This window comes from Pygocentrus nattereri, chromosome 18 (assembly GCF_015220715.1).
Source record: "Pygocentrus nattereri isolate fPygNat1 chromosome 18, fPygNat1.pri, whole genome shotgun sequence".
NCBI classification, from domain to species: Eukaryota; Metazoa; Chordata; class Actinopteri; order Characiformes; family Serrasalmidae; genus Pygocentrus; species Pygocentrus nattereri.
The window spans coordinates 8,306,055-8,325,757 of record NC_051228.1 but is presented as its reverse complement, the minus strand read 5'-3'; the positions used below and the strand labels follow the sequence as shown (position 1 = coordinate 8,325,757).

The 19,703-nt window shown below is 41.2% G+C and overlaps 1 protein-coding gene across 1 annotated transcript in view; it reads left to right on the top strand.

The window, feature by feature from the left end:
• The first annotated feature begins 8,632 nt into the window (after positions 1 to 8,632).
• Positions 8,633 to 19,703, top strand: part of nrip1b (nuclear receptor interacting protein 1b) — a 34,157-nt gene continuing 23,086 nt past the window's right edge. The window contains exon 1 of the mRNA XM_017711912.2: positions 8,633 to 8,863. The gene's annotated coding sequence lies outside the window, so the exon portion shown is untranslated. The remainder of the gene's footprint in view (positions 8,864 to 19,703) is intronic.

Here is a 19,703-nt window from a genome sequence, read left to right as displayed (position 1 = left end):
TAATGGTCAAAGTCCCAAGGTGAGAGAGGATTTGATACCAAGTGTTCCTTGGTATTCCTTCAGACTTTCATCACTTTACTTACCTTTTCTAGAGACCCATCATTAGTTGTCCAGAAATAATTTATTCAGGTGGTTAATGTGTAAACCAGTCCTTAGAGGATCCTGGAACCAAATTCACTGGGCTGAATATGTGCACTGAGAGCAAGGGTACAATGAGATATCTGGCTCTGCATATTCCTGTTTGCAGGGACATGGGAAGTGGGGCAGCACTGCTGTGTCTGATCCACTCATACCAGCAAACACACACTAACACAGCACCACCACATCAGTGTCACTGCAGTGCTAAGAAGAAGGATCCATGACCCAAATAACACCTGCTCTGTGGGGGTCCTGACCACTGAAGAACAGGGTGAAAGGGGGCTAACAAAGTATCAGAGAAACAGATGGACTACGGTCTGCAATTGTAGAACTACGAAGTGCACCTATATAGTAAGTGGAGCACCACACACTAGGGGGCAGTGAGCACACTTGCCCGGAGCAGTGGGCAGTCCTATCCGCAGCACCTGGGGAGCAGTTGGTGGTTAGGTGCCTTGCTCAAGGATACCTCAGTCACGTGTTGTCGGCTCACATATATATATATATATATGTGTGTGTGTGTGTGTGTGTGTGTGTATGTGTGTGTATGCAGAGGTGTAGGCTATTTATATGGCCTAATGTTGTTTTTTCAAATAACATAATATCACATATTTTGAATGTGTTATTTTTTTTTTTCCATTGTATGTCCCGCTAAGTGTGTCAAATCTCGATGTGTGGCTTGGCTATGGACATGATACAACAATCTGATATATGCAGTCTGATTGGTTTCTGCTGCTCAGCTCAAGTTTGTACAGGAACCCACATATATGCTGCTTAAAACACCTTCTTTAATCAATTCCCCTCTGTTTTTTGCTTAATAAAACATTATAATTAACAACATTATGATTATAACATTATAATTAACTACAATAAAACAACATTAATGTATTCCTCTACGTCCTGCTGCATTTTTGGGGTGCACACAAATGTTATGTTCCAAGGGTTCTTTGTTTGCAGGGTCCTATGTTCACAGAGTTCCATGTTTCCAGGGCTCTATATTCCCAATGTCCTGTGACTACTAGCTAAGTATCCCAGTATAATGCATTAAGGGAACCTTAATGCCATATGGTCATCAAAGGTGAAACAGGGAAGAACAAGGAGCAGATTTTTCTATAGCAATGTGCTTGTTTTTAGCTAAGTTAGCCTAAATGAGCTAACTAGCTGGATAAGCTAACTTTGCAGACTATTTCTGAGTGTAGGATAGAAACTTTTTAAATAATTGCTTTGTGTGGTGCCCTTTTTATTTTGTTAATGCTAAAGTTGTGAAGCCATTAGGTTGCTAAATAGCAAGTTAACAACTTAAGATGGTGTCTTGAGGTAGCTTAAGTTCTTTAGTAACAAACTTCAGACAGCATCAGGAACAGAAAAGTTGTGAGGCCCATTTGACAAGGCCATGTTAAAGAGTAATAAAATACAAGGTAGACGTTGTCATGGAGGAGGTGCTCAAAGACTTTTAGCATGAATGCTAACTTTGATAACGTTTTGTAATGTTCAAAAAAATATGGCTAAAATATTTAAGTCCTGTCTATCACTGAATGGCTCCTCATTCTTGTCCACAGAAATGTTAATTCAGTATGCGTTTCTATCTATTTGGAAGCAGGATGTACATAAACACAATTTGAGATATTATTTATTGAATATTTATGTATATAACATATATATATAACATAAGTGTATTCTTTATATCAGAGGCATGCATGCTACTCTTATTTTCATGTTGATGAAATGGGAACATGGGGACTTGGCTATTTCTCATGAAAATTTGATTAAAGGAACATAGAAGACTGGATATATATGTAGCAATTTAAATAAGAAAATAAAGGCCCAGGGGATAATCATTTTTTAGCCCCTCATAAAACTAAACCTCGATATTAATTGAGCCTATATTAATTAAGTACCTTGTTTGACTGTTGGCCATTTTTTCCTGACCTATAGCTGCGAATACTCAAATACCAAAATCAGTGGGAATGCACATCGCTAGCACACCCTGGACCACCACTGACTGTATGAAATAGTATCTACAATAACATGAGACTAAAAACAGCCTTGTGCAGACAGTGGCCGACTCCATAGTGTCCACTCCCCACCCTTGTGTGTTTGCACCTGCGTGCCTAAGTTCCTCTCTCTTCTGCCCACCAGCAACACAGTGGCTTATACCACAGAGAGAAAAAAAGGTCAAAGGTTAAAGGTTCCTTCAGCCCTGAGGCCTCGTCCCCTTGAGACAGCTAGGCGTCGGAATCCAGCCTCTGCCCCCGACTGCTCTCCTAGTCCCGTCAACCTGACCCGTCGAAGCTCTGCCCCGCTCCTTGATGCTTTGTTGATGTGTTAGAGGATGAATGAAATTGCATAAAGGCCTATTTTGTTGGCACTGTCAGGTCAGCGCATTCACGGGCGTAAGATGAAATCTCTCGTGGATTTCGTCCAAAGACTGGGATTTTAATCTGCCCCAGTAACCGCTGTGTGAACTCTTGTTTGTGGAAAGTTTAACGTGGCAGAGAGACTGTTTTTTGTCATAATTTCTGTCTTGGTTGAATGATATGATTTACTGATATGGTAAATGTAGCATGATGTTTTCATGCCTTGTGAGCGAAACACCTGCATTTGTTTGTGTCCGGTGAGATTGGGCGCTCCAGAACCCAAGAATTAATATAGCTACACGCAGAAAATATTTACATGCACTTCATTATGTTTAGAGCAGGGGTACCCAAACTTGTCTCCGGGGCCAATATGCAATGTTTATGAGGGCCGAAAAGACAATATACACATAAAAAAGATTGGTATTGAGTTTTTAAAATGTATTTCACAACATTATACTGTGTTTCGTTGTTAAACACTTGCGCTTTGAGTTTAATTCGCTATATACGGTAGAAAAGTATGTTTGTTCTTCCATTGGGTGACGGTGTGGGGTTAGGGTCACTTTCTAGCGTGCTAAATCAAACGTCCTCACAGGCCAACTTTGGCCTGCAGGCCGTGCTTTAGGCAGCCCTGTCTTAGAGGTGTTGAGGATTAAACTGTGTTTGCATACACTGCATATGTTATGCAGTTTCATTCACCTGTCTGGCTTGGCTGAGCCTCTGGGCCTTCTGTTTTCACTCCCAACACTTTTTAAATGTAACACCTACAAACATGTAGCCTTACACGTATAGTACTGTGCAAAAGTCCCCCCCTCATTTATTTAACTTCCAGTCAAAGAACAAGCTGATCATTTATCAGTTCCAGCATAAGAGCAGAAAACATACTATATATTTAACGAATATGACACAGAAGCTTCAATAATGAATTACAGTATATAATATTTTTTTTAATAATTTAGTGTTCACTCTTTGACATCATTACTTCTATTCTTTTCAGGAGACTTGCTCTCAGTTCTTCAAAGAAATCTGCTGGGATATTTTTCTAAAGTTCAGGCTTAGAAGATCCAAGTAATTCCAGACACATTCAGTGATGCACAGGCGAGTCTATTTAAAGCCATGGTGTTGAAGATATGAGGCCAATTAAGCTAACAAACACTAGATAGTCAATAGTCGCCTAAATCTTTTCCATAAATACACCTGAAATATAAAACTTTACTTTCACACAGACTGCATTCATGCCATCATTAATGTGGTACAGACTTCTTGTCCTTTTTAGGACACAGTATGACTTACTTTAAAGTATAAAAATGAACAAAACTCCATCATGCAGCCACTTTATATTTAACAATTTTATTGATTTTGGTTTTAGATTAATACAAAACCACATGTATTTGTATTTTTGTAACAACATGGAATGCAGCCACTTTAGCCAGCTATAGCCAGTTGCCCCAGCTAAACGGAAGTTAGCTTGTAAAGACGATACTAAATAAGATTTTCAGAGTGATTTTTTTTTTCTGGGTAATTTCAGTTGCACCACAGACTCTTCAGGTGCGTTGTAATGTGTAACATATTCATGGATCAAAACACTGTCACACGGACTCTTGGAGCCTGGACTCTGGGGCGGTCAGGTCATTGTTCTGAGAACACCAGCAGCCTCTTTGTTTGATTCGCAAATTTTCTGCTTTTTTCTGTTTTCTTTTCTCAGTAAGGGCTTGTTGACAGCTACGCATCCTTTCAGACCCACAGCACTGTGTTGTCTTCTCATAGTGGAAGGATGGCTGTGGATTTTTTCAGATCTAAAGCAAGAGTGGAGCTTGATGTTCTCTTCTCTCTCAAAGACGACGTGCTGTTTATCTGTTGGGAACAGTGTTGGTGGTCTACCAGGCTTTGCAGGTGGTTGTTAGGAGTCCCACTTTGTATCTTTGAACTTAATTTTTTTTAACTCCAGTTTTGGAAACTTTCTCCTTCTTATGCAACTGGATTATGGTACATCTAATCTTAGAAATATCTCCTGAAAAATGAATGTCCTGTACTTAATGGCTGTTTTGACTGGACATTAAACAAATGGCTGCTTCTGTTCTGTGTTTTTGTATAATTGCCCAATAAATCTTCTCCATGGAAAACTTGAAGCAGTACAGTACGCTAGCATTTACACATTCACAGTGCAAGTCTGCAAAAGTCTTTTGAACTGTTTTAACCACAAAACCCCTCAGCCCCACCCCACCCCCCTACTTAAACAGCATGCGGTGTTGTCTGTGTAAAAGCAGAATCGCCTTGTTGTAATTCTTGGAAAAAGCTGTGAGCTCAGTGGTCAGTGTACAGGATAGCTGTAAAAGCTCTGAACCTCTACAAGAAGAAAAAAAAAAGCACACATGCTCCTCTGTTCGGGGGTCAAAGGTTTAAGTTCCATGAACCACAGTTCTGTGAAAAGCTGAGGGGGCAAAGGTCAGGCGGCTAGCTGGGGGAGGAATGAAAGGGAGGATATTGTATCTCCACTCATGTGGCATCCGAGGTCAGAGTTCGAAGATGAAAGGTCACTTGGGCTCAAAAGTCAACTTGGCCAGATAACGTTCGGATTGGGGGTCCGGTGCCTCCCAGTGACCCCGTTTCAAAAGCTGGAGAGGATCACAGAGCCGCAACATGTGTTTGTCACTCAATTATATTTAATAGCATAGCTGGAAGCTTTGTCTGTGTGTCTGTTAGTCTAGTGCATCATTAGTCTAGTGGACGGTGATGTCTTTTCCATGTGTGTGCAGGTTGATGGATCACTGATGCAGTCATTTGAACTCAGGTGACAGAGTTTTAGCATTTAGCTCATGTTTAAAGCTCTTGATTCATCAGCGTAACTTCACAGCAACTGGCCTCAACTTAGAGCGCTTCCCTCTTTCATAGTGAGAAAAGGTAAGTGCGAAGTCCAAAGGCAGAAATGTACTTACTGGGATTTGTCCACAGTGTTAAAGATCACAGCAATCATTTAGTACATGCTTTAAAAATGTGGGTTCTTAGTAAATGCAATGGTTCTATTTAGAGTTCTGTGTAGAAACATTCCATACTTGAAAGGATCTTGAAAGGATTTTCATGGTGAAATGGTTCTTCAGATGGATGGAGAATGTGTTGGATATGGTTCTATATAGAACCATTTTGAAAATGGTTCTATAGAGTGCCAAAAGGGGAATCTTCTATTGTTACAATGTCAAGCTTGCTCTTAAAAAAAAGGTAGACCTTATTTTTTTTTTAATAGTTCTTTATAGCTCCAAAAAGGATTCTTCTAGCGTTACAAGCTTGGATCATAACAATGGCAGAACCTGTTTTGGTGCTATATACAACCCTTTTCCCAAAAGGTTCTACATAGGACAATATACAACGCATTCTCCATCAACCTGAAGAACGCTTTCGTGATGCAAAGAACGCTTTAATCATGCAAAGGTTTTTTTGGAGTGTTCATACTTCTATATAGAACCATTTTCTTTACTAAAGAACCCTTGAAGAGCCATCCATCCATCCATTTTCTAAGCCGCTTCTCCATCAGGGTCGCGGGGGGGTGCTGGAGCCTATCCCAGCAGTCTTCGGGCGGAAGGCAGGATACACCCTGGACAGGTTGCCAGTCCATCGCAGGGCAGACCCTTAAGAGCCGTCATTTTTAAAGTGTTGCAACATAAGAAGAATCTTTTTGGTGCTGTATAACCATTTCCAAAAAGGTTCTTTGTCAATCTGAAGCATGATTTCACCATGCAAAGAACCATTCAAGCATTAAATGGTTCTAAAGAGAGCCATAGCCTTTATTAAAGAACCTATGAAGAACCATCTTTTTGGAGTGTGGGTGAAACTGTGTTTGGAATTTGAGCTAAAGGTGTACTGATCTGTTTTTTGACCCTGATCCGATCAGAGTAGCAGCAGCCAATACTAGAGATGTTCATGAGTCGAGTCGAATCAATTCTCATTATTAGCTGCAGACATGGCACTGTACGCGTAATCCCCTGCTAATAATCTGTCTGGCTCGTTGTGGCTTCACATAATTCCGTTTTGAAAACCTTCACTCTGAAGGACAGAATTGGTGCTACATGCTAAATGATGCGCCACCTAGCATACATGCTATCCAAGCTAAATGCTAGCCAATGCTTCAAGTTGCCTCTTTCCTTTCTTTAAACACAGCATTTACTACATGTAACAAGGTGAAGGTGGAGCAGTTTGGAGATAAAGCCAGAGAGGCCAGGTTGAGATGGTTTGGACATGTGTTGAGGAGGAATAGTGGATATATTGGTCAAAGAATGTTGGAGATGGAGATGCTGGGTAGAAGGAGAAGAGGTAGACCTCAGAGAAGGTTTATGGATGTAGTAAAGGTGGACATGGAGATGGTTGGTGTGAAAGTAGAGGAGGCAATGGATAGGGCAAGATGGAGGCAGATGATCCGCTGTGGCGACCCCTAAAGGGAGCAGCCGAAAGAAGAAGAAGAAGAAGAAGTTTACTGCATGTAACGCTTCCTTCTGTCCATCAGGCTGAAAGTTTTTCCAGGACAAAAAGCTTATTTGAAGCCGTATTGGACCTAATGCCACTGCAAGCTGTAAGAGAACGGCTCTTTATAATGATTGTGCATGACAAAGTTAGCCTAGCTGTTTTGGAAATGTAAGAGTTCTTTCATCCTGATTTAATCAGTTTTGTGTCTTATCAGTAGTTGTGGATGGAACATGTCTTTATGTGATGATACCGTATCTTAATCCTGCAGACTGATAAAAATATATAACTTGCAGTCCCTTCTTAAAGGGATGCTTGGGCAAAAATCAAACGTGGACCATTTTCCTCATTTACCCCAGGTGTAGTCAATCAGCCAAGATATGTTGTGTGTCCAAATTGTGCTTCTTTAGTTTAGCACAGGATCTGTGAGGCTAATGTTGCTAACAATTGCTAGAAGTCAATAGTCACCCAATTCTTTCCGGTTAATGCACTGCTCAAAACTTCTCTCAGCTTGCTCAAACTGCACCCAGACCTTCGTTAAGGTCACAAAGAAAAAAACTACACACACATTGTTGTCTGAAATAGCTGCCCACAGGGTTCAGAGGTTTTGTTCAGTGAGTCATAGGGCCTATTTATACTTTCTATTAACGTGCATTTTTGGTGATCACTTCATGTTCTGATTTTACTTGACCGCATGAAAAGCCAGGTTTAATTGTGTGCAACCCAGGATTCACGATTGGGTTACTGTTGGATCACTCAACCATGTTCAAAATGGAAATAATATGCAGGTTAATGTGCTTTTTATGCTGGAAATGAACAACTGGATCCTATCTGGTCAAGCTGGGGATGCATTTTAATGATAAGAGTGAATGGAATCCAACCAAAGTTTATTCCAACAAGGTCCAGACACAGAACACATGTAAATGCAAGGTGTAAACAGGCTCATCCTGTGTCGTAAACCACAGTCAGCATGACCGTAATGAAGACCTGAGTGCATTTGGGTGACTATTGACTTCTAGTGTTTTTTAGCAATGTTAGCCTCATAGCTCCTGCACTAAACTAAAGAGGCAAAATTTGGACATTAAATATTTGGTAGCTGATCAAATACGTCTAGGGTAAGTGGAAAACTGTGTACATTAGATTTTTTGCAGAACCATTCCTTTAAATCTGGAGGTTATTTGTAATGTTATTAGTCTGTGTCAGATAATCTATAATAATATATAATAATATTGAAAGTTTTAAATTGATCTCCTATCTGGAGCACGATATGGGGAGTGACACTGACAGTTTCTCCAAGCAGCGTGTTGGAGTACTTTACTGCGCCTTTAAGGCTGCTGTCTGGGAGGAGTTGTACATTGCAGCGGTTTTTCTGTTTTCCCACCCGTTTTCCTAAAAATCCCGCCTCCCTTATGCTCTGATTGGCTAGCGTTGCTCCCGCCTCCTGAGCCAGGATTGGCTAGTAGTTAACTCTCGCCGAATCTGCGGACAGCTTGTATGCAAGAATCACTATCCAATCCTAGTGCAGGCGGGAACGCCGCCATCCAATCGGAGCGCAGCTCGCTCACCGGTTCTATCCAATCTTAACGCGGGAAAGGCGGGTCTTTCCATAATACGGGTGGAAAACAAAAACACACTCGACGGTTTCTCTACAGTTAAGGGGATTCCGAGAGCGGCAAACGAATTCAGTCACAGCCGAGAGAAGGGGCGCGGAGCCCGGCGAGCCTCCGTCCGAAACCCGGGGCTCGTTTTCGTTCGTTTTGGACCCGTCTTTTGGACTGACATATCGTTTTCCCCTATCGAGTACCTTAAACGTGCTCTCACACGCGAAAGGACACTTAAAGACTGTCAGTCAAAAGACTTTGGTGAAGGATTTCCCCCCTCGGTGTGTCGAAGAAGAAGAAGGGGTTTGGGTTTAGCAGCAGGTAAGTGTGGAAGCCTCGAGTCTTGAGACACGGAGGTGGTGTTATTTTCGTGTTTTTTCCCCGCGGTCACACTAAATGTGAGTGAAAATGTCGAAGAAAACGAACCAGTCACGCAATGGTGGCTCGTTTAGTTTCCATTTTGTGCTGTATTTCCCTGCCAGTGTGAGTGTTGCCTTCATTTTCTTTCCCATTCTCTGCGTTTCTCAGTCTGTTTGTGTGAGAGAAGAAGGGTGGACGAAAACTGGCTCTTCTTTTGCCTGTGGATGTGTTTCACCTAAAGCAAAAGTCCAGTTCTGGCTGACTTTTCACTCTTTTAAGATGATTTTTTTCACAAATAATATCGTTATTACAACATTAGTACATGTTTCGTTACACTTCTTTACTTTCTTCTTGGTTAAATGGCAGCTGCTATATTTGCTTGTTGATTATCATTGCGACTGTCACTGTCTGTACAACCTACAGTCTCCACTCAGTCACGCCATCCAGGGCTTTCGCCTCTGCTTTTCTGCAGAGTACCGTGAGACTGTGTGTAAATATGTGTGAAAACATCATTTTTTGGCCTGAAGTGACGCGTCTATGAGGATCAGGGGTTGGAAACGTAGTGAGGAATAAAGTAGAGCTGCCCTCTCGCCGCGCCGTCCGCAGGTCATGGGCAGGGAAAAGAAAAGATCCAGGATCCAGTGATGTCAAATGACAACTATGGATTTTGGACTGTGTGGTGTTGTTTATTGTTATCATGAGGTTTCCTGCTGCTTTGGTCAATAAGAAGAGACTGCAGAGGTCAGAGTCAAAAGGTTGTGGGAGTCACTGAGCAGATGCCACAGTTGGGGCCTGCTACTGTTAGTTCAGGTGCTCGCTGATGCCTTTTTGGAGAAGGAAAGGAAAAAAGAATAACAAGTTCATGATTTGTCGTGCAAAAATAGACTGAATTAGCAGGGGTCTAGCTTGGGTGCAGGAATGGGTCAGTGAAAGAAGTCTAATTTACAGTTTTCCCATTAACCAAATGTAGTCAGTCAGCCAAGGCGCGAAGTTTGCTTCTTCTTTTAGTTTTTCAGTTTTGTACATGAGCTACAGGACTAATATGACTGAAAAGTCATGTATATATATATATATAGACCGATATAGATATATAGGCATGCATGTATATTGGTCAATCAATAACATTTACATTAAGGGAAAAACTGTGTTAACTTGCTGTTGGCTGTTTTTTAGTTGGTTAGATTGGGGTCAAACTCGAGCTTTAGGATTGAGAAGCCTGCCTGTGGTCTATGTTGACCATTAAAAGTCCTGTTGATATTGGTTACAAAAGTAGGGGTCGTAATTCCACCTAATAAGGGTTGGCAATATGATGATATGCAGTTGTTATTGTGATAAATTGCACCATGATACTCCTTTCAGAGTGTATTGTGGGTACCGTACCTCTGAAACATTAAACAGCTGCATAATACCAATCATATTGAGTAATTTAGCCTTTTTCTAATGTTTTTTCTTTAACATTTTATTTTCACAAACTACTGTTTTGCTTGGCATTTTGCCCAGTCTAACTTGTTTGTAGAGTTCGGAAAAACAGCATATTTCATGTGATGCATATTGCATGTGAAGCATTATGATGCCATAATCATAACCCACCTCTACCGTCTAGGTTTCCTAATTTTTGAGTAGGCAATACTTTAACATTGTTGAACTTCTGGGAAAGCTATCTGTGTTTTGGCTTTGAAAGGAAAATATATGGGTATCGTCTGGATAATGGATGTGTTTATAGCCGTGGGTGCAGATGACGCCGATCTGAGACCAGGTATCTGGGTTGATATCAGGGCTTTTGTTTTCTGCCTGTGGGTTGATGTGCATTCGAAAACTATGCTGAAAAGTTTCCATTGTGTTCAGTGCTGCTAACACCTCTGATACATCTCTATGGCCCATCATGGCAGTAGTAGAGTCAACAGTCAAATGTGCATGCAAATGAATTTAGAATTGTTTCAGAGCTTCCCTCATTGAGTCACGTGTACGGGTTCAAAACCATTCGGGTTAATGACCGCTCATGTTTTGTAGTGGCGTGCAGGACCAGTAGTCCTGAACTGATTGCGTGAGGTGTGAGCATTGCTAGTGGGCTTGTTTAAGTGTGAGAATGACTCATGAATGGTGTTGATGGTTGCTCGGAAAATGAAAATGACCACATTATCTCTTCCTTTATACTTGGGAATACTGCCACGCAGAGCTGTGAAACATGAAAACAATGCCTTGCAATTCTCACCTCAAAACGGTCCCATTGGCCTCAGCACCTTTGGAGTCTGTTGGGTGCTTTAAGCCTCTTATGAAGAAAAAAAAAATAGCATGTAGCCCGTATATCTGCAGGTTTCGAGGTAGTTGCAGGTACATGTTTTGTTTTGAGTGCCTCAATGTCAGCTTAGCCTTTGCCCTGGAAAAAACCCTAGAATGTGTCAATGCAGTGCAGGATTAAAACTCTGGTATGGTGCCTGTTCTGTAGTCGACAACATCGGTCTGTATGTCTTAGCATAGATGGCATGAAGATCAGCCGGTTTCTTGCAGCAGAAAAAAAGGTATTCCATTAATCTTTCTGAACGCTAGAAATACAGGCAAGGTAGAACATTAAAACCATTGGGGCAAAGATGAATGGTCAGGACTGTGGCTGTGAGATATGGGGCAGAGGCTCATCTGCTGAAAGAATTTGTGCCTTTGCCTTGGACTAGTGGCAACACTCTTTCATTTATAGCGATGGATTGATTTTTGCTGATTGGTTTACTGTTAATAATTTATAGTTTGCTGAATTTGCTTTCTAGTCTCGGGCAAAGATGCAGGTCAGATAAATTAGGCAGGCCACCCGTACCATCATCACCCATTTAAAAACAGCAGCTGTGAAATATCTGTGCCAGGCAGTGACATCCACCAGCATTCCCAGAAGCAGCTCAGCCTCTGACTCTCTCGTCATTTAAGGTCACACTTCATGTATCGAAATGGAAAGCACGTAACTTAATGCTTTGCATTAGACATCAGTGTTTAGCTTCTAGTCTTGGGTGTAATTGGTAAAATTCAGTGCCACTGTATGGGATGATACTTGAATTGACATACTTCCCGAGTGCTCAGACTCCATGCTAAATGAGTGTCTTACAGACTCCGCCCCACCTGACATAGGCCTACCAGTTGGAAGATATAAGCGATCCGAGATATTGTCGGTATTGGCCGATAATATTGGCGATGAGCAGCACCTTTTTGGTTGCGACACTGAAGGAATTTAAACTAATGTAGTGTCATATAACTGAACTTTAGTTTAGTAGTTTAGTAAGTTAGTAACAATATGACACCAATATAGACTGAACTGGTGAATCTGAAATTAAAATCATTACATATTACGAAAACATATAAAGTGCACCCAAACCTAACCTTTTAGCATGAGAAAAAGGTGTTATAACTCATTTATCTATGAAGAAAACTGACAATGAGAGGTGATAAACGCATCATTGTGGGTAGCTCCTCTCTCAGGGCTACAGTATATTATTTAAGACTGTGAGTTTCTGCTGTTTATTAGATTTGAAAAGTGTGATAACTGAAAACACACAATCATATCAGCCTGTAAAGCCCTGTTTAACTACCACTGTTAGGGTATAAGGTGGAAATCTAACCATGTAAATATCAAATTATTGGCCAATATTGTTGGTTATTGAAATTTTACCCCTCTGAAATTGGTGTCCGCCAACAAATTTTTTATATCGGTTAAGTCTTACTATAAAACCCAAGTTTGCTTGCTTAGACTTCTCTTAAACGTACACCAAAGAAAACCTCACACAGTGCTATAAAAAGCCTCAAAACACGGGCGCCTCTAATCTGAAGAGTAGAATGTGACCCTGGAAATGTTCATTATCTATCAAAGCCACTAATCCTTTATTGCCCTGCACTGGTTACCTCAGTTAAACACAGCAAAGAATGTTTTCTATTCCTGACTACATAAGGTGGCGTCCCTTATGAGTAAAGGTCACTTGTATAATACTTTTGGCCTCCAAAATGGAAAGATGCTGATTATGAGAAACATGATCTCTGCGACTTTCGTAGCATATAATTAAATTTAATACAATTACTGTCAGACCACCATATGTGATATGGATGATGTCCTCCAGACTTGTGAAGTGTCAGGGTAGCAGGCAGAGAACAAGGGTGCGGGTGTGGGTGGGGTAGGGGTCACTGAGTTTGATTAACGTGCTTAGTTTCTGCAGTGTTTTGTGAAGCTGTGCCTTATTTTTAAACAGGTTATAGTGAGAGAGACCAGGCGAGAGAGAGAAGGAGTGAGAGAAGGTCTGGCTAAGTGAAATGTCAGTCATTCCTAGTGATTCCAGAGTTGCGAAGGTTAGTGCCTTGTCTGTGTAAGCTGAAGGATTGATGCATGAGCCTGTCTACTGAGGAATTCAAAGTCCAAGGCCATCGTGGCGCAAGCCTATTACTGGGACTGTCCTTCACGACTTCTTAGCGGGCCTGTCCTTTTGGGAACCTTCAAAGCCGTGGCAAGGACGCAGCGTCTGGCGCAGTAAGCTGTGGCGGGAGAGATTTACGTAATGACCTGACATAAACGCAGGTGTCTGACTCTGCACACGTATGGACAGGGTGGGTTGGGTGGTTTGGTAGGGGGTGGGGGTTCCCAACCTAATTACGTCAGCCCCCTCTTTAAAAGCTTTCCTTTTGGATTGCGTTTTCGGCTCTGCGCAATTAACTAAACAGGAATTTTACAGATTTTATGAATGAGAGATGGATATATTGAGCCAGAAGGTAGACCAAGACTTGCGTGTTGTGGAACTGCGTCTGGAAGATTTATTTCTTTTCCAGTGAATCTGAGATGAAGACAAGGTTTCTTTCATGGAGTGGCGAATAGACTCAAAGCAAAACACTATAAAACATCTCCATATGGGTGTTGCACACTGTTTACCTCCATCCGCACACAGTGCTCTAGATTAAATAGCCGACACACTGCAGAGTAAGTATGGGAGTTGAGGTAGTTGAAGCGATCAGATATTTCCACTTTCTTTTTACCTCTTTACACTTTGGAGTGGGTTCTTTCCCAGTTCGTACATCATAGCCATTTGGCCCTTAAAGTCATTACTGGATAGTGACCTGTTCCATGGTTGGGTCTTGCTTTTGTCACTCCTTCAATTAAGTTAACAGTCTTGTCACACTCGTCTTTTTCCGCGGGGCTGGAGCTCAGAAGCTCGGTGTTCTTTAAGCCTTTCTAGGCACAAAATGGCACATGAAAAAGCTGCGAGGGATGAAGTCGTCTCACTTCCTAAAGCTGAGTGACACCGGGCACCCGCTGCTGGAGCACAAAAGCCTTCACTTAGGGGTTAAAATGAACTGCGCTGTTGCTGGGCAACAAGGGACACCTCTCCGGTGCCGATAGATGGCGGAGAGTAGATTTCTGTCCCTAGGACACAGTCAGCAGTGAGGCGTTGATGAAGTCCCACCGCATAGCCCTGCTCTCTGCATGCTGTTTTTATGCCCGAAGAGGCAGGCGCTGGTGTATTTGAACAGACTTGAGGCGGTGCGCATTGTTGTGAAGGCTGTTAAGGTAGTCACATGTGGGTATGAATGAAAAGGGAGAACATTATGGAGCTTAGCAGTTTATTTTGGCCTTCCTTGGTTGTTTTAGCTTGGCAGGTTATTTTAGCTAGAACTAGGGGTGGTTACTCGACATGCGTCACAGTAGTTCGTTTTTGTTTAGTTGGAACCGAAGTGCGCTAGACATGCCACTAGGGCTGAAAGATTTGGGTAAAATATAAAATCTAACCAATGTGATTATTTTCTATAAATTGAGGTCTTGTGACTTTAAGTTTTTCCCCTTACCCATAGTGAGCTGTGCAAAGTCTTTTTAGGGAAATTTTTAAGAGCAAAGCGATATAAGTCATTTGAAATTGAGATTTCAGTTTAAATATAAATGTATAGCTTTAAACATATCCCTTTATTGTTTAACCCTTAAGATATATATAATAATATATATTATATAGTAATATATAATAATATGTAATTAAGAAATATATAATACTTTCTTTTTTTTCAAAGGTTCCATTATTTAAGCAATTTCAAATAACAAAAACATTTGATCATGTTTAAGTAATAATTCATGCAAGTTAACTTAAGTTAAATATGTAAGATGCTGTGTGCTACTTGCCTTGTTTTCTTGTTTTGGCCAAGAAAACCAGCATATCCTTTTTTTTTTTTATTTAAAGCTTCAGTGCCGAACAAAATGTGCTAGATTGCCAGTTTGTTCTGGTTGCGCATTGGATCCTCTGTTTGGTCTAACTCATCAATAGGCAGTGCAATTAACCTTAACCCAGGTTAAGTTTCTCAAATGTGTTAAGACAATATCGATAATGTGGGCCATAATAAGTATTGCAGCTCTTACGATATGAAAATTGCTCTTTTTCAGATTCAATATAAAACACAATTAATCTTTAAGCCCACCAACATCAGCAACAACTCCGAGTGCAGTAAATTTCTTTCTTCAGCTTTTCATATTCAGCACTGCGCTAAACCTGATTAAACATGACTAAATATTCTCTCTAATGAAACATGCAGCTGTTCAGCGCATGTTCATGTACAGTACTCACAATGCATTCAGGAAAGCATATAATAGCCCCATTTATCACAATAATGATGAAATATCACTATATTGGCCAACCCTAGTCAGAACCCTGCATGCCGTAGTGCTCAGTCCTGCCCCGCGTCTACTTTCTCTGCATCCCAATTAGCTGCAGGCGGCTGGACGATGAGCTGTGGCCCAGACGTGGCTCCTCCAACACTTCGGGAGATATCCTTGGGCACCGTGGGAAGACAGATGCCCCCAGTGTCCTAGAGAGCCACTTCATGCTTATAGATGCTGAGCCAGAGGAAGCCAGCAGACATTAAGATGATCCTGACCTTGACCCCCTTGTTGGAGAAGCTTTTAAATAACACTCCAAAACAAGATTCAATCATGTGACCTCCCCCCTTACAAAGAGGCCCTGCTTGACTAAGTGCACTTGGAGGGTTTGTGTAACATGCTTGTCTGAAGATTTGGGCCTTCTTTTGAAGGATTCTAGCAGCATGTTGCTTTTGGCTTAAATCAGATTGGTGATAAGGTTGTATTGTAACCAAATGAATAGACAGCAGCTTCTAAATGTAAGACATTTTTTAAGTTAACTGTAGATTAATATGATGAGATTGTATTCTCAGTTATTTTGGGCCATTTCTAGTGGTCTATTCATAATGAAATGTTCATACAGTGTAAGGGACAGCTGCATTTACAAATGGTGTAAAACAATAATAAATACAATAACAAAAAATTGAGATTTTAGTACAACAGTGATGATGTGTAGCATAGATGCTCATTTTGTGGTGCCATTTCCAAATGAACTAGTATTTGTTACCCACAGCAACTAACAGAATATCTCTGACAGAAGCATTTGTGCTGGAATAGCCCCTGACTCAGAGCCCAGCTGAAACGGGCAGTATCAGTGAGGTAATTTCTTGCCACTTCATGAATGTTTCTAGAGACTCGGGCTGTTTGAAATATTGGGCACACTCATCTCGAGATTGGAATGCCTGAATCAGTCTCTGGGGGAGCCGAAAGCTCTGGCGCTGATATGAGGCCGCATGCTGAAATGTGCTACTGCTCCACTTGTGTAACTGTGTTTACATGTCTGAGTCACAGAGGCCAGACGACTCCGATTTAGCAGAGCCTTCCTCTAAGCCACCTGCCCTTCCATTCAGGGCTGACCTTCATGCTTATAGGGAGGCAGGGCCTGACCTAAATACATTTAAACGGGTTTAATAAGGTCAATGAGCAGTTTGATTCGACAGCTTAATAATGCCTTTCAGAGGTGTTTGTTGGAAAGGTGAATTGACAGACCTGGCAGAGGAATGTATAGAGTTATAATGGGCAAATGTAACTGATTTCTATATAGACATGCTTTTAAAATACTTTTGTTGCTGAATATTTACAGGGAATCTGCAAGTAGTTTACCTGAGAAAATTAGAATGTAAATATTAAGGTTTTGTAGATATGTGGTTATTTGTGTTATGTACTTTGCTTTTCTAAAGGGTGTAAATCACTGCAGATCATATGAAATGATGTTATTATGAAACAGTATTGAGCCATATTGCAGTTCTATTCTGATAATTAATATTTGTGATATGCTGATCTGCTTCTTCTACACTTTGCTCACCTTCAGCTTTTTTTAACTGAAGAAAAACAGAAGTGTAAAGTAGGTCTGGGCGATGTCTAAAAATAATTAGCGCGATATAGTGTGGTTAAAAAATGACAATTATCCATAATATCAAAAATCAAGCGCTCCACAGCAGCTTTGACCTATTTTCTATTTTAGTCCATTGCTCTTTTTAATTATTAACTGTTTTAATGAAAATCTTTAATAAACCTCATCTATTAAATGTGATACTGAGTAACCCAACATCGTGTGAGAACCTCTTCATCTGTTTTAATAATGAATGTTCCTAAGCTTCCTTTGCTGCGGATTTGTGGCAACTTGCATTCTAATAGCACTCCCTGCTGGAGCAACTACAGACTGCGAGGGATTTCTAGAGCCACGTTTACACAAGGCTTTTTCTGTAATTACAATGGTGTTTTCATTATTCAGCTAACCACTAGGTCACTTAATCTGTAAAGTAAAATAGCTCACACTGGCTGTAGATGAGAATCAGAGGAACTTTCTCTTCAGGTTAGAGTTAACTTCGCTGCCCTACACTAACTTTTAGTTAGTTCAACGGTCAATGTTCAGCATTTGTACTTATTAGCCTGCAGACTGCTTCTACAAACATTAGTGAAAGAATGGGTCGCTCTCAGGAGCTCAGTGAATTCCAGCGTGGTACCATGATAGGACGCCACCTGTGCAACAAGTCCAGTCGTGAAATTTCATCACTGCTAAATATTCCACAGTCAACTGTCAGTGGTATTATAACAAAGTGGAAGCGATTGGGAACGACAGCAACTCAGCAACTCAGGTCGGTCGCGTAAAATGACAGGGCGGGGTCAGTGGATGCTGAGACACATAGTGCGCAGAGGTCGCCAACTTTCTGCAGTCAATCGCTACAGACCACCAAACTTCGTGTGGCCTTCAGATTAGCTCAAGAACAGCGTAGAGAGCTTCATGGAATGGGTTTCCATGGCCGACCAGCTCCATCCAAGCCTTACATCACCAAGCGCAATACACAGGGCTGAATGCAGTGGTGTAAAGCGCCGCCAATGGACTCTAGAGCAGTGGAGATGTGTTCTTTGGAGTGACGAATCACACTTCTCCATCTGACAATCCGATGGATTACCCTGGTTTATGGTGTGGGGTTTTTCCAGAGTTGGGCTCTGTCCCATAGTTCCAGTTTAAGGAACTCTTAATGCTTCAGCACCAAGAGGTTTTGGACAATTTCATGCTCCCAACTTTGTGGGAACAGTTTGGGGACGGCTCCTTCCTGTTCCAACATGACTGGGCACCAGTGCACAAAGCAAGGTCCATAAAGACATGGATGAGTGAGTTTGGTGTGGAGGAACTTGACTAGTTTAATTCACTACACCAGAGGTCACTAATAGGTGGACCATGGTCTGAGTCCACCTGAGTATTTTTAAACCCAAAATATTGTGATATATTACTGTATCTCTAGTTTTCATACTCTTGTTATGCTTGTTTTCGAGTGTAGTTATGGGTCACACTCGTCTGTTGTCAGTGGAATGTCAAACAAAGGTTAATGCACCACTTTTTTTCTCACATCTCTGACACGCACCTGTGTTGCACACTAACCACACTGCAACATGTATCCCCTGTGAGGCTGCTTCTGCACAGTTTCACAGACCAAGTGTGCTGTAGGTGATGAGTATTGGTTCAAATGAACGTTGTGCATTATGTATGTCAGAGGACAGACACATTAGTGTTTTGTTGATGGTGCAACAGGGATCAATATATCTGACCATTTGTCTGTTTGTGTTGTTGGGAAACATGTTCTCACATTACAAGGATCATACGGAGGATCCTTGCCGGGGCGAGAGAGCGTGCTCTCGCGTTATCGGCAAACATTATTGTCTGCACAGCCAGCAACAAACGCCCGGATCGAGAGGTGGCTGTTGATCTGCCCGTAAAGCTCTCAGGATTTGGAAGGCAGGGCCTGTGTAAATCATAAGTTAATGAGTAAAGCGCTCTGTCCGTATGGATGTGTGCTCAAGATGATGTATCTTAAAGCAGGGTCTGAATGCAGGGTTTGAGTGAGGGCTTCCTCTCTTTGCTCTTGGAGCTATTCTCATACTATAAGGAGAAACAGTGCATATAGAGTAGGAGGGGGACAGATTGAAGGTTTCCATTTGTGCAGTAATTACAAAGTAGTTTATGTTTAATTTCATTTTCAGTATAATCGTGGTATGTTTAAATTGGTCCATCAGAAAGTCAAATTTACACTAATGTCATCTTCAGTGTTGTAGATCAGCTAAGACCTGTTCAGTGCCTGAAGTTTATGTGGTTTTGCAACCTATAAGGCTAATATAATAGAAGTCAGTACTTTTTAGCCACATTTGGCTCGTAAGTCTAGTTAAAAAGTAAATGAGCAAACATCCAATTTAATATATTTAATAAATTACATTTGCGATTCTTTAACATGTACTGAAAGTCTCAACTATATTGATAGATTTTGTATTGAATCACTTCTTTTTTGAAACTACCGCCGCCATGTTTTTCACAAAGCAAATTGTGTAGCAGTAGGCTGTTTACTTCTTTTGTGACTTTTTCAAAAGACAATAACTGTCCATGGTTATTAGAGTTGCTATAGATTCATAATATAATATGATTTTCATTGCTTTTTTGTAGAGAAC